Raw genomic sequence first — 13630 nt, forward strand, 5'->3', positions numbered from 1 at the left:
TCCTTGTGCAGAAATAGGCTTCCACATATGGTGGGGCTTATAGGAATGAGATGAATTATCCAGATAAATGCAATTTAGTCTAAATGAAACTCTTTTTTGTTGCCCTTGACACCCTTTGGATTTTTTTTCTGAGCAGAAAATTCCACATTTACCTTGATAGGCAAATTTCTGGGTCAGATGCATCTCTGATCTTATCAGCTTTGCCCACTGATGGCAACTATTGGACAAATTCATAGAAGATAATGCCTACTAGCCATTCATAGAGGATAATACCTAGGTTGGAGAAAGTATGACTTTCATTGTGAGGAATCGCAACTGGAGTGAATGCTATTTGTCGGAAGACTCCCCCCCCCAAAAAAAAAAATCACATAAGAACTTTTGACTCAGTCTTCCTAGGATGTGGCCTTGAATTTACAGAGATTGCAATAATGTGTAGAGAGAATTCCATGCACACAGTGCAGGGTGGGGAGGTGGGATTCTTCTATCATCTTCTCTAAGCAGGAGAAAGTGTGATGTGCTTTGACTGAGCAATCCCTGGGTATCTGGCCCAAGGGGCTTTGGTTTGTTGTTGACCTTTAGTCTTGAAGCACAGCAGCCTGGAAAATCTGATGAGGCCAGTCATGCTGCATCTCTGCTACACACATATCATAAAAAGCTCAGGGGGTGAGAACATTTGTAGCCTGCTGAGAGAGAAATAAGGTAGGGGGAAGCACCCACTGAGGTGTGCCACTGATTGCTTTTAACAAGTAAGTTATCAGTGGGACAAATTGGTGAACGGTGAAGATTCAAGACTGATTTCTTAAGTAGAAAACTTGATATATCCAATTATGGTTCTTTGAGCAAAACTAAACTGCAGTGTGTTCAGTAATCACACTGCACATGAGGTGTTCCGAGTAATATTCTTGGATGAAGAAAAAATATTCATGGAGGGAAGGGAGAGACTTCATCAAGAGAGTCTGTAAGTGCATGACTTCGATGAGCAGTGGCAATGCAAGGTCTTCATCCATACTAATCTCTCTAAGTTTCACTGATGATGACTGATTTCTAAATAAGAGGCAAAGCAGCAGTAAAAAAAAAACCTTCTGGGATTCTTATTTAAACCCCCCCCCCAAAAAAAAAAACTGCCTTTCCTCCACTGAGTAGTAAACAAAAAGCCATTTGATGCTAATATCATATTTGGGTGCAGAATAGAAGGAAGTTGCAGTCTGGAAAGAGCAACAACTGACAATCTTCCATCCCCAAATCTTGGAAAAGATTTATTTCCCAGAGTGAGACAGAGGAACTAAAGCTGTTATTCTTTAGGAAGTCTAATTTGAGGCACTGGCATGCTTATGCAGTTTGCATATGGTCTCCTGTCCAGAGGCACAGATCTGAGATAAGTCCAATTCCTGCATTTACTCATAGGTAGGACACTCATCTTTAGCAGCAGGAGTAGAGATTTTGACATACTGCACTGAATAATTGCATAAAATTAAAACATGCTAAATTGGAGAACAAGAATTTAAAATCTACAGCCATAAACTTTTTCAAAGAATTGATAGGCAGATATATTTGCATCATTTATTCATATCTATGAAAATGAGAGGTAGCTAAAATCAGAATAGAAAGTTTTGAGAAGGTTTTTTTTATAGCAAAGATGAAGTTACAATCAGCAGAAGTGGCTCCTTGCTTATCAGTTGAGAAGACTAAAATAAATAGTTATGATGTTCTTCATCTTCTCTCAAAGGCTGGCCTGAAGTTCCCTCTCACCTTTCATGATACCATTCTCCACCTGTAAAAATGGACAGAGAATTTCTGTCCATTTATAGGGAGAAGGGAGACTTTCTAATAAATTTTCATGGTGGGCTTGCCTTACTTGAATAGCCAGTGAGTTGCACCTTCTCCCTGTAGTGTTGTTGGAGTTGTCCCAGTCAATCAGATTCTGGGAAGTATGGAAGCGAGGGCAAAGAAGGCCAAGTGCTTTTTTGCCTTCATCCCTGTTAGGTTGCTTCATCCCTGTTAGGTTGGTTAGGTTGCTTCAAGTCATGTGCTAATCTAGAAGCAAATGTAGAAATTAAACTTCACTGCAGATGCCTCCTGAGAGAGAGAGAACAAGTTCCCAAACCACCTAAAGAAAAGAGAGTACCATGCAATGCTACAAATCCCTGGGCTGCATTCATTTTCCTAAAGTCAACACTCTGCTATTCTTATTGTTCCTTAGCCTAATGGAATTTATTGAGGCTATTCATCCTCTGTGTGCACAGCAAAAGTGCACTTTTTAAAGCTGAGAAAGCTATAGAGTTAATAGCTTAATAATTCACCAAGAAAAACTGATGTGCTGCTGACCCATGTATCAGGCTGTCAGCAGTGCTTGAGGGTAGTTCATAAATTGCATGGGAAGACTCTGTGGGTGCTCAGGACCAATCCTCTTTTCAAAAGAAAATGGCCTTGTATAGGAGGTCATGAGGGATTAATGCAGAGTTATTCTCCAACTTAATTTGCATGCCAGTGAAGAGGGTGAAGGGGCAGGAGAGAAGCAGCTCCACCATCAAGAGCTAATAAAGAGAAGTCCATTTCTTTAAAGACAAAGCAATCCCATCATTTTGTGTAGTAAGTAGCTTGATCTTCACTAGGAGTGCAGGCATTTCATTCCCTAGAGCTCCCTTGCAATTTGAGTGCAACATGGATAAAGGTATATGTGTCATCTGAGTCCACTGAAAAGCATTATGTTTTGAGGCATTGTGAAACTGGTGTAAGCCCCGTGGTTGTACCAGCAAAAATATTGTAATACTAAACTAAGTCACCATTTGTTGCTTTTTCATGATACCCATAATCAGCTGCTTGATATGTCAGTTGTCATGGTAGGGCCAATCTTTTTCCTGGTGCTGCTGTCAAAGTTCACCCTTATGCTCTTAAACTGCTCCAACTCTTTCATAAACCAAAACATAGGCAACTGGGGGATTGAATAGCTGAGGTGCTTGAAATGAAAAGACTCTTCCAAAGACTCTTGGCAGCCATGCACTTTACCTCCATCTTGGCTTGAGGCCCTCCAGTGAGTAGAGCCAATATGGATGGCTCTTTGGCCCTTGCTCATTTCAAAATATGACCCACACTACTACTACTACTACTACTTTTTAGAAAGATTGCTGACAAGGGCCATGTGTAGACTTCTAGGTGGCTAAAATGTAGGACTGTGGGCCAGCATTGTCTTCATAGCCAGCTTTGTGTTACACGAACCATTCAACATCTCCCAACTCCTTCACATACAGTCTTGGCATCATTATTTTTTAAACCCCATTGCTGAGCGCAGTCATCTATATCCTGCACATCTGATCAGTATTCCTCTCAAGCTTCCTTTCAGATGTTGAGATCAGTAGAGGGGGCCCTCTAGGTAGTTCCACTGCCATGAGAAGTATGGGAGCAGGGACCTGGGAGAGGGCATTCTCTGTGGCAGCCCCTAAACTATGGAATTCTCTGCCACCGAGGTGCAACTGGCACCTTCACTCTGCTGTTTTGGTCAGATGCTGAATATGCACTTCTATACCCCGCCCTTTGAAACTTGAGATAGATGGACAGATAGAGACATATTTTAGGACTTGCCCTAGTTTGTGATTGTAATTTGTTTTAAACTGTTTTTAATGTTGTATGTTAATTAGCCCTAGGACACTAGAAATATTGATTGAAGTGGAGAGGGCATGGGAAGAGTGGAAGAAGGAGAGTAGAAGAATAATTTCAGTATTATTTTACTATTTTCACATTGGTCTTGAGAACTGATTTTTCCTATATGTATTACACATCCGATGTGTGTTTGATTGTCTTGTCAAATGCTTGACTGCTGTCCTTTTTCTTTTTCATGTTTCTTTCTTGTCTCAGCTGAAAACATCCCTTTGCTTCCAGGGAAACTGTCCATGTTTTGCTTAGATGCTACACTGCCCAGCAAATTGTTCACCCTTAAACAAGACAAGAGAACCAGCTCCCATCCCCCCACATCTCAAACTGTGTAAACTGAAGTTTAAATGGTGCATCCCAGGTGACCCACACTTGGAACACACCAGGTCGTTTCATCAAGCTGAGTGGCCAGTTAAATCCACTTCAGTTCAACATGGCTCTGCAGTGCAGTATGAACCAGAAGGGAGGAGAGAGACGTGGCTAGTGTGGCTTGGCTATATAGTGTTAATCTTTTCAGTGACAGGAGGCCTGGAACAGAAGCACTGGAATGCAAACTGTTGCCAAAGGGAGTAGGAAAGATATATTCCAAGTGCAAATTTGTGAACAGCTGCAGTTCCAAATCAGAGGAAACATGACAATACAATGCTGCTTATTGATTATAGGCAGATCAAAAAGGGCTGCTGTTTTGGCTCAGGCAGAACAAATGGGATGTCACTGATATGGACATAATTGTATGCAACGTGTTCTATGCAAAAAGAAAAACAAATGAGTCAATAATCTAAATAATAAATTTGATCGAATCCATGGCACGCAAAATCTGTGATTCACAAAGCAAGCAACATAGTAAGGGACTGCCTCATATTGCTCTTGCTTCGGCCATTTTACAAGACACTGCTCTGAGCCCCATCTTCCTCTGAAGTTGAAATGAATGGCTATCAAAGCTCAGGGCTTTTCCCTTCAGTGGTGCCCCCATTTTGTGGATTTATTCCAGAAGGCCTTTAGATTTTCTTGCTGAAAATTTGTTTGCATGTGTGTTTTGTGTTGCATTAATTTTTAATTTCATTTGGTTTTCTGGTTACCATCATTACCATGTTTCATTGGGATTGTTTTTGTAATGATCTTTTAATATGTTTCACAGTTGCTTATGCATTTTGTTATGGACAAAGATGTGAGTTATGACTACTATAAATGAATTTAAAAATTCCTTCCAGTAGCACCTTAGAGACCAACTAAGTTTGTTATTGGTATGAGCTTTCGTGTGCATGCACACTTCTTCAGATACACTGAAACAGAAGTCACGAGCCTTATATATAGTGAGAGGGTGGGTAGGGGTATTACTCAGGAGGGTGGTAGGAATGGGTGATTGGCTGATGGGTGTGGTAAACCTGTTGACGACTGTTAACGACTGCAATTGGTCAACAGGTTTACCTTTGCTATGAAAGATGCCATTTGGGGGGAAGCGTGAAAGATACATGTGGGAGGAGACCTACCTCTTTCACACTCTTGCATATTTTTCATGGCTGCTTGCAGCCATCCTTCCTCAGTCTGCTGCTGCTTGAAGAAGAGGGGATACATATGCACTGCTACTCACAAGGTAATCTTTGCAACTCTTCGAAAAGGAAGGCAGTGCAGATGCTGAGGAATGGCACCTGCATTGTGATACATGTCATGATGCACGTAGTTATACAGTGGTACCTCGGGTAAAGTACTTAATTCGTTCCGGAGGTCCGTTCTTAACCTGAAGCACCACTTTAGCTAATGGGGCCTCCTGCTGCCGCCGCGCCACTGGAGCCTGATTTCTGTTCTTATCCTGAAGCAAAGTTCTTAACCTGAAGCACTATTTCTGGCTTAGTGGAGTGTGTAACCTGAAGCGTATGTAACTGAGGTACCACTGTACTCCCCTTGCACGACATTTCATTCAGTGGGGTGCACATTCCAAGTTGAGGGAGCATCAATCTCTAGCTGCTTCATACCATCTCTCTCTCTCTCTCTCTCTCTCTCTCACACACACACACACACACACACACACACACAAATTGCACCCTTTCACAAAGGTGTATAAAACTGCCCAAAGGGAGGGTTTTGTTTAACGGTAAGTGGCTTCTTGAAAGCACCTCCACCATTTCAGTTCAGCATTATTGGAAATATTCTCAAAGTCTGGTCTAAAGTGTAGATTGCAAGTGTACAGTAGTTGGAAAACAACCCATTTACACAAATCAATAACAGAGGAGATGGTGGGCGGGGGGAGAGGAAAGCTATTACAGGATGCTCACTCTATCTTAACTTATACTTTGTAGGCTCGTGGTCACACAGTATTTTACTTTTTTAAAAAAGTTTGAAGTTTCTCATGCATGGCCTTCAAGCCCACCTAATAATCCCCCCCCAGACAAAAGAATTAGAAAGAGAAAGTTGTGTTTTAATAAAGAAGCATACTGTTCATCTGGGTAAGACATAGTTTGTAATCTTTCAAGTGTAAGATGATTTACAGTGGAGTTTCAACTGATCAGGTCCCTAAAGAAAATTGTATTGCATTTGATTTGCTGCCTTGTGCTTTCTAATTTTGTTTTCCTAATGACAATTGATTAAAAATAAACTAATAGAAAGTCAGTTGATTGAGCTGGTTACTGGCTAGGGGACGCTCCACTCATCTGCAGTGCTGTAATGAAGTATTTATCTTAGCAAGAGTCCAATTTCCAGAGCCATGTGAAGAGAAATCAGAAACAGGGTGGGGAGATAGAATACAGAACACTTTGATCATGGACTTAAACTTCTCTAAACCACAGAAGTGTTTTCTATCCCTATGCATAGTCTGCATGGGTTTACACACACCTGTCAATTTTCTCAGACATTTAACAAGTTGGTTTAGAGGAAATAGTTCTGAGTTCATGAAAGCATGAAGGATGGCACAATGGGTGAGCAAGTGAACATATGGGTAAGAGAAAGTTCCTACTCTTCTATGACCCTGTTCAACCTTCAAGGTCAGGAACAGAGTCCTTGCAAGCTGTCCTATTTATTCATGAGGCCAATAAAGAGAGGTGGCCTTTTCGATGCCAGGACCAAGTTTATGCAACCTGGAAAGCTATTGTATACCAAGTCAGTCTGTTTGTCCTTCTGGCTCAGGATTCGTTACAGCAGAAGTAGATACTGTGACTAGAGATGGGCGAATCTGTCAATTTTGGTTTCTCATTTATCCATTTTTAAGTTCAGTTCTCTGCTTGTCCCCCACTTTATTTATAGGCATGGATCAGAGTGCTTTTGTCTTTGCCCCCATCACTTTTCCCTGGAAAACCCACTCTTTGGTGCTAAATTGGAACAAATGGTAATCCACAAAAAACCCAAAAGCCATTTGTTAAACCACATATTTTCTTTGGGGAGATTGAACCCAGGACTCTGTCATGGAGTTACAGCCCTTAACATGGTGCCCTGCAGATTTACAGGCTCCAACTCCCATCAACCCCCACCAGCTTGGCCAACCATCAGGGATGATGGAAATCGAACTACAAAACATCTGGAGGGCACAACGTTGGGGAAGGTTTCCGTAAGGGAACTCCTTGTCAGTAGAAATCTTCCATGTTTTCTCCCACATTTAGACTGGCCTGTTCCAGCCATGGAACAGCCATGGGTTATGGTTTATTATGCTAAAACAAATTGCCATTGTAGCCTGATTTTAATGTTCCGCCTGGCTTGCTTCCATTTTCTTTTGGTTGTGATGTATTTCCTATTTTTATTTTGTAAGTTGCTTTGTGAAAGTACCCTGCAAGTAAACTGCAAGGCAAAAGTAATAACATAAAGTTGGAGCTGTTGTTGGCTTTGCCAGCTGCCACAGTCACCTGGAGGCATGTGCAGTAGCCTTGCTTATATTTTCTGTGTGAATTAGGGTAAAACAAGGTGGAGCAGCACATATGATAGATTCAACTTCAAATGCGAATGGATTCAAATGTCTCCCCCAAACACAGTGGTGCCCTTTTGCCTAACATATTGGTTGTGACTACACGAGTGTGCACAGATCATGCAGACCAGTTTGTGTTGGCATCCGATGTTATGAAAGTTCTGTTTGTGGTTTGCTTTGCAACAACTGAAAGCAACCACTTGCTGCTACAGTTGCTATGGGAAGAAAGTGTAAGTGTGAGCAGGCCCAGAGTCTCACTGATTTCGATGGGACTTCGGCACACCTAATGTCTCTCCAATGTGGCCATTATCGTCAATCACAAAGCATAGAAATTTGAAAAATCAAAGCTAGTATCGTATTCTCTGCTACTAACAGATGTCCTGGTCACTCAGGAAAAAAAGATTTACTCGCACAACATGAAAACCAGGGTTGTTTGCATGTCTATTTAAAAGTTATTGGATGAGTGACAATTTCCCGCAAGCTCTTCGTGAACAGTCTTTTCATTGTCTATAATGGGGAGCAGAAGGTAAATGTCAACACCAGACGCCTGGGGCACACGCAGAGTACATTCATCTAGCAAAGTCGCAATTTGCTTTAGACTCATCTGTGCTGCCTTAACTATCGTCTGCTTCCCTCTGTTGCCTGAGGAGAGCACCGCAGAGTGTAAGATCATAGAACGGTCTTGAGGCGGGGAAGACTAAGGCAGCCTTGTGTGCTGTTAGGAAAATAAACGGAATGTGAGGGATTGTAATTAGAGCGCTCTGAAGAAAAGTTCGGAATTTGATTTCCATAAGCCAAGGTTTCCTCCGCTTCCCACTTCCAGAGTATTTCTAATTACATGCGCTGAGGCAGTCTTGCAAAAATTTATCTTGTTTTAAATCAGCATGGCAAATAAGGTAATTTTTCCTACACGCACGCACACACACATGAATTTTTCACTTGAAGCATGGCACACGCATTGAGATACTGATAAATATGGTTCCTGGAAGACTCTTACATTTGAGCTGACATTGCACGTACTCGTATGACTGGCTGAAGGCAGAAGCTGTTTACTAGTATATTGCAAAGGAAATTGCTAGCAGAGTTGATATTTCTAGTGTGAAAAATGTGAGAAGCATCTACGGAGAGGGGAAGGAAAACAGGTTATGAATAGCAGCAGTAGCATTAGTGTTTACTACTATTCCCATATTGCAAATTGGAGCGGGTGCTGAAACTGGGAAAGAGTGCCTTGCCTGATGAGCTCCATATACGATAAAGGTAAAACTCAAACCAGGGACTTCTAATTCATAGCTCTATCATTGCCACTATTGGAGGGAGGGGAAGCTAGTGCCCTCCGTGCATTGTAGGCTTGCAACTCCCAGCTTCCCTCATAACTGGCAATGAAGGTGGGGTTTGATGGGAGCTGTAGTCCAACAACATCTGTAGGGCCACAGGTTCCCTACCTCTGCACCATAGTATACCAGCAACAGTTGGGAGTTAGGTGGTGTGGTAAGGATAGGAAAAGAAATCTGAACTGCCTTAAGAAAAGGGATGGCTTTGACTTCAGAGAGAGAGAGAGAGATCTCAAGGTGGTTCTGGTTGATAATGCTATTTTGTGGAAGGTAGCCTCAAGACTGTTAGCAGCAATTATATCAGGCATTTGTCTGATTAACTTTCTGTGGCCTTTTAAATGTGTCTGTGGAAGAAGGGCTGAGGTCCCTGACCCCTGAGCTGCATAAAAACATACATAAATAATCAACAAGCCCACAAACAGTAGGGCACTTGGCAAGCATAACTTGGGCCATTTATATATTTTGTCCCCTCTGACATCTGGAATATTAAGGAGATGTCATTGCATTTAGGTATTCAATCTGAAGGCCATGCTTAGTGCTATGCATTACAATTGTACAAAGACAGCCTTTCTCGATTGTATTTTGTGTTGTAAGAGCAATATGAAAATGTCATCTGGGAAATGTAAAGCTTCAAGCTTTGGTCAACATATTACCATAGTCCAGGGCTAATTTTTGTCAGTGTGTTGAGATCAAGCCAGGTCCTAGTATGGGAAATATACCGAGATGGAATTAGATTCATAACCACTACAGTGTTTGTTTCACCTTTGGGGACTCTTGCTGCAAGGCAAATGCATTGGGGCACAGAGAGAGGCAGAGTTCCTTGGAGTAATGCTTGCTGTGTGCGCATCTCACGCATATCTCTTCAACCTCTGCATTTGCAATGCAGCAGAGGTTTTCCTTCTCTCTTCTCTGACGGAAACTGATCCCGGTCTTTTAAAAGGGACCTGGAACCATCAATATTATAATTGCAGGGCTTTATACATTTCAAGAGACAATAGCCAATAGACAATATTCTGACCTCTGAACAAGCAAACCAAATTTGTAAACCAGGCAGGCCAAAACACATCACACTAGCTTTAGCGGCACAAAAGCATTCCTGGAATCATCATCCAGGGACTCAGCTACATCCGTCGCAATAATATGTTTTGAATGTGTTATAAACACGCAACACCAGATGGCACCAGAGAGCAAAAAAAGAATTTATATGGATTTTTACATAGGCTCCCCCCCCTTTTGTTGTAACGATTTAATTTCTGACTTATTTATAGTGTTTTTAACCTGTGTCTAGATCCACCCCAGGGCTGAGTCCAGGTGTCTTCCATGGTAATGCAATCCCATATCCAAGACAAGTCAAAGTTCTGTTCCCTGATTTGCCTTTCTACTGACCAGAATCACCTCTGTCTTGTCTGGATAAAGCATCACTTGGTTCCAACTCATCCATTGCTTTATTGACAGACACCAGAAACTTATTTAGAACTTGAACACTTTCCTTCAGTTGTGATGGAAAGAGATAGAGTTGGTTGCCATCCGCATATTAAATCAGAGCCACAGTTCCTCAATGACCTCATCTAGGAGTTTCATTCAGGACAAGATGGAGCCCTGAGGCCCATCAAAAGCCAATGGCCCTGGGGCATAATAGGACACACCTTCAGGAACTGCCCTCCTATCCAAGCCCAATGATCCAGAAGGGTTTTGTGATGAGCGGTACTGAAAACTGCACAGAGCTCTAGCAGAGCCATCCAGGACACACTCCCTCTGTGCAGTTCCCTTTGCAAACCCTTAGCTATTTAAACCAGCAATATTTCTTTATTTGAGAAAGCATTCATCTAAAAAGGCAATGTGTCAGTTTTGAGAGAGGGTTAAGAAGCACTTGTAAAATCACAAAAGGAGCACTCTTCAAAACATTATTAGAAGACCAAAAGCCTATCATCTGGAATTTTTTTGCAGTCAATTAGAAATATGAATTTTCCTTGAACTTGTAATTGCTGAGGTCAGAATCTAAGTGATTGCTTTAAAGTGGGGTGGGGGGCAAAATTACCTTGTGGACCAGAAAAACACTGGTGCTGTTTGAATTTTGCGCTGGATTTCTTGCCATAACATTTAGCACTGATCTAGAGCATTGCACATAAATTACCACAGTAATATAACAATTAACTCCTTATTACACATGAGACATTAGAAACTCCTCATCCATCTATAGATCATTCTTTTATCCAGCGTTATTTTTCAAGAAAGAGGTGCTGGAACTCATCATGAACACCTTTCTTGTTCTTTTATAATGGCAATGGTTCCTACTTGAAAGGTGCCAGAACTGAATTCCAGTGAGTTCTGGCTGGAAACGCCCCCCCCCCCTGCTTTTATCACTTTACCTTCATTGCAAGGGTAGCAAGTACAGCCCTTTCAGGAGTTAGGGGCCACATGACATCCCCCCCCCCCCATCGCTAAATCAGGAGGGTTTAAAAGTTAGTTTTTTTTAAGAAAAACACTCGTTAGAATTTAAGCAAGAGCCCACAGACTCCTCAAAAAGACTCTGGAGACACATGCATTTCCTACCTGTGGCAAATGAGTGTACGCCATTGTCTGAGAAGAGATGCACTCATCTTACAGCACATGGAAGTCATATGAAGACACAGAGGTGCCCAATTCTGTCTCCCGTGTAATGACTGTAATCCCAATTGTCACAAATTGCATCTGCCTTGAAGCCCCAGGAATTCTTAATAGATTCTGAAAAAACACAAAATAGACATAAATCTGGAAGAATTACCTACTGATAACAATTGTCCGACCATGAAAGAAGCTCTATAAATCCTGCCTAGAGAGTTACTTGCCTACTTTGAAGCCAATTTTAAAATCATATATTACTGTGTAAGAAGCAGCACACTTCACAAGCTTGAAAAGAACAGTTGTTCACCTGCTGGCTCTGAAATTAAAAAGTTTAGAATGTAAGCTTAAATGTGATTATGGCTAAATTGTACCCCAGTGTTTTAGTTTAATGTGATTCTTAAAGAAAGAAAGAAAATCAGAGGGATCCTAAGATAAGTTACCATATAAGGAAGTTTGTGGAAGGAAAAGTTCACCTCACTTTCTCTCCCCTTCGTTCTCCATCAGCAGTTCCCTACAACCCACCCAACAAGTGTGCCCCATGACCCACTGGAGGGGCTTTTCAGGGGGTTCAGGTTGTGGGGGGAGAAGTAGATGGAAAACTTTCATTTCATGAACTTTCATAGATTAATTTATCTTAAGATCCATACCGGTGTTCCGTTTGGTTAGAATCCATTATGAAGAGACGCGTTGCAGATGTCCAAATAAACCGTCTTTCATTTCTGATTTCCACAATGGCCCAGAGCAATCCTAAACTTTGCTAGATTTCCAGAATCACAGGAATCTAATCTCCACCCATCTCCTCTCTTCCCAGGTGTGATGCTGATGGTCAAGAGGACTGAGAGTCCTTTCCCATGAAAGTGTAAAGGTAAATTGGGAAGCGGGTCAATACTGTACTAAGTGCTTTTCAGTGCAGTCCTGCACATGTCTAGTCAGAAGTAAGTCCCTTTGGCTTATCCCAGCTAAGTGAGTATAAGATTGCAGTCTTAAAGGACTAATTTTATGACGGCTGTAATCAGATGGAGAGACAGGTGTCTGTAGCTTGTGGCTAATGTTATCACCCCTTTCCCTCTTCAATTGGAAAATGTGAGGAAAAGGAGATGTGGTGACTGAGCATTTTGTCTAGAATTGCTTTTCAGTTCAAGAGTTCCATGGGAATGGAATTGTTCCTAGACAAAGATTCTTAATCAGACTTTGGGATTCCACATCGAACAAAAATGTCTAGGGAATTTAAAGGAAAACAGGCGGAAAAAATATTAGATGAGACATAGTCTATATTAACAGAAGTAAAGATTTCAGATTGTAAGAATTAAGAAGTCCTCTTTAGGCGTTGGTTGTGAAAGGATGAAGAGAGGACAGCAGGCTGGATGCCCCAATGTTTCCATCCCCGCCAGAGACTGTCCTGGACTGACGGGGAATTGTAAGTACTTTCTTCCCTGTAACCAGGAATCCTGCATGATAGAATTCCTAATTGTGGGGATGATTGTACCTGTGCAACCCTGCTTCGGAGACAGAGCCGGCAGCTTGGGGGTTGAGTGGATGAGCAACTCAGGGAGCAAGGCTGGTTCGTGCACATTGGAACAGTCATTACGTTGTACAGAGTGCCTCTTAGGCAGCTTTCTTTAGTTCTGTTATGTCCTAAGTAGAGAGTGAGATTGGATATCACAATGAAGTCCGAAAGGGGTTTATTTATATCTTGGGGCTCCATTTCAACACTGAACAGGGATAGAGGTAATCAAGGATATACTTCACTACTTTGCTAACTAAGGTGAAGAAATACATCTTGCATATTAACACCTACAGGTTGCTGTAATAGGCCAAAGAAATTATCATTCAGGCTGAGCTTCACAATGGAGCAGAAGTATTTGAGGCATTGTTTTAATGTGAATGATTTCACACAAGCTATCCAATTTCATAGGTGAGCAGAAAAGTTAGTTCAGGATCCAGTAAGTATTGATGTCATCTTAATGCAGATAAGACGCACTGGAAAACCAGTGAGTCGGTGCTCTAGTAATGCCAAACATGTTGGACTTTAACTTGCAGAGCTGACACCCTAGTGATTGCTTGATGCCTCCCCCCCCCAAAAAAAAACCTTGCCAGGGGGAAAATGTAGATGGGTGTTGGTGGCAGACAGAAGAGAGAAGGGGTGGTGGCTTTGAAA

The 13630-nt window shown here is 41.8% G+C and overlaps 1 long non-coding RNA gene across 1 annotated transcript in view; it reads left to right on the plus strand.

Annotated features, from left to right (window-relative positions):
- Nucleotides 1-13630, plus strand: part of LOC310845410 — a 722498-nt gene that overhangs the window by 403537 nt on the left and 305331 nt on the right. The window contains exon 7 of the long non-coding RNA XR_014564670.1: nt 12284-12337. This is a non-coding gene — a long non-coding RNA (uncharacterized lncRNA). The remainder of the gene's footprint in view (nt 1-12283; nt 12338-13630) is intronic.

The sequence above is a fragment of the Podarcis gaigeae genome (genome assembly GCF_964106915.1).
Source record: "Podarcis gaigeae genome assembly, chromosome: 5".
Lineage (NCBI taxonomy): Eukaryota > Metazoa > Chordata > Lepidosauria > Squamata > Lacertidae > Podarcis > Podarcis gaigeae.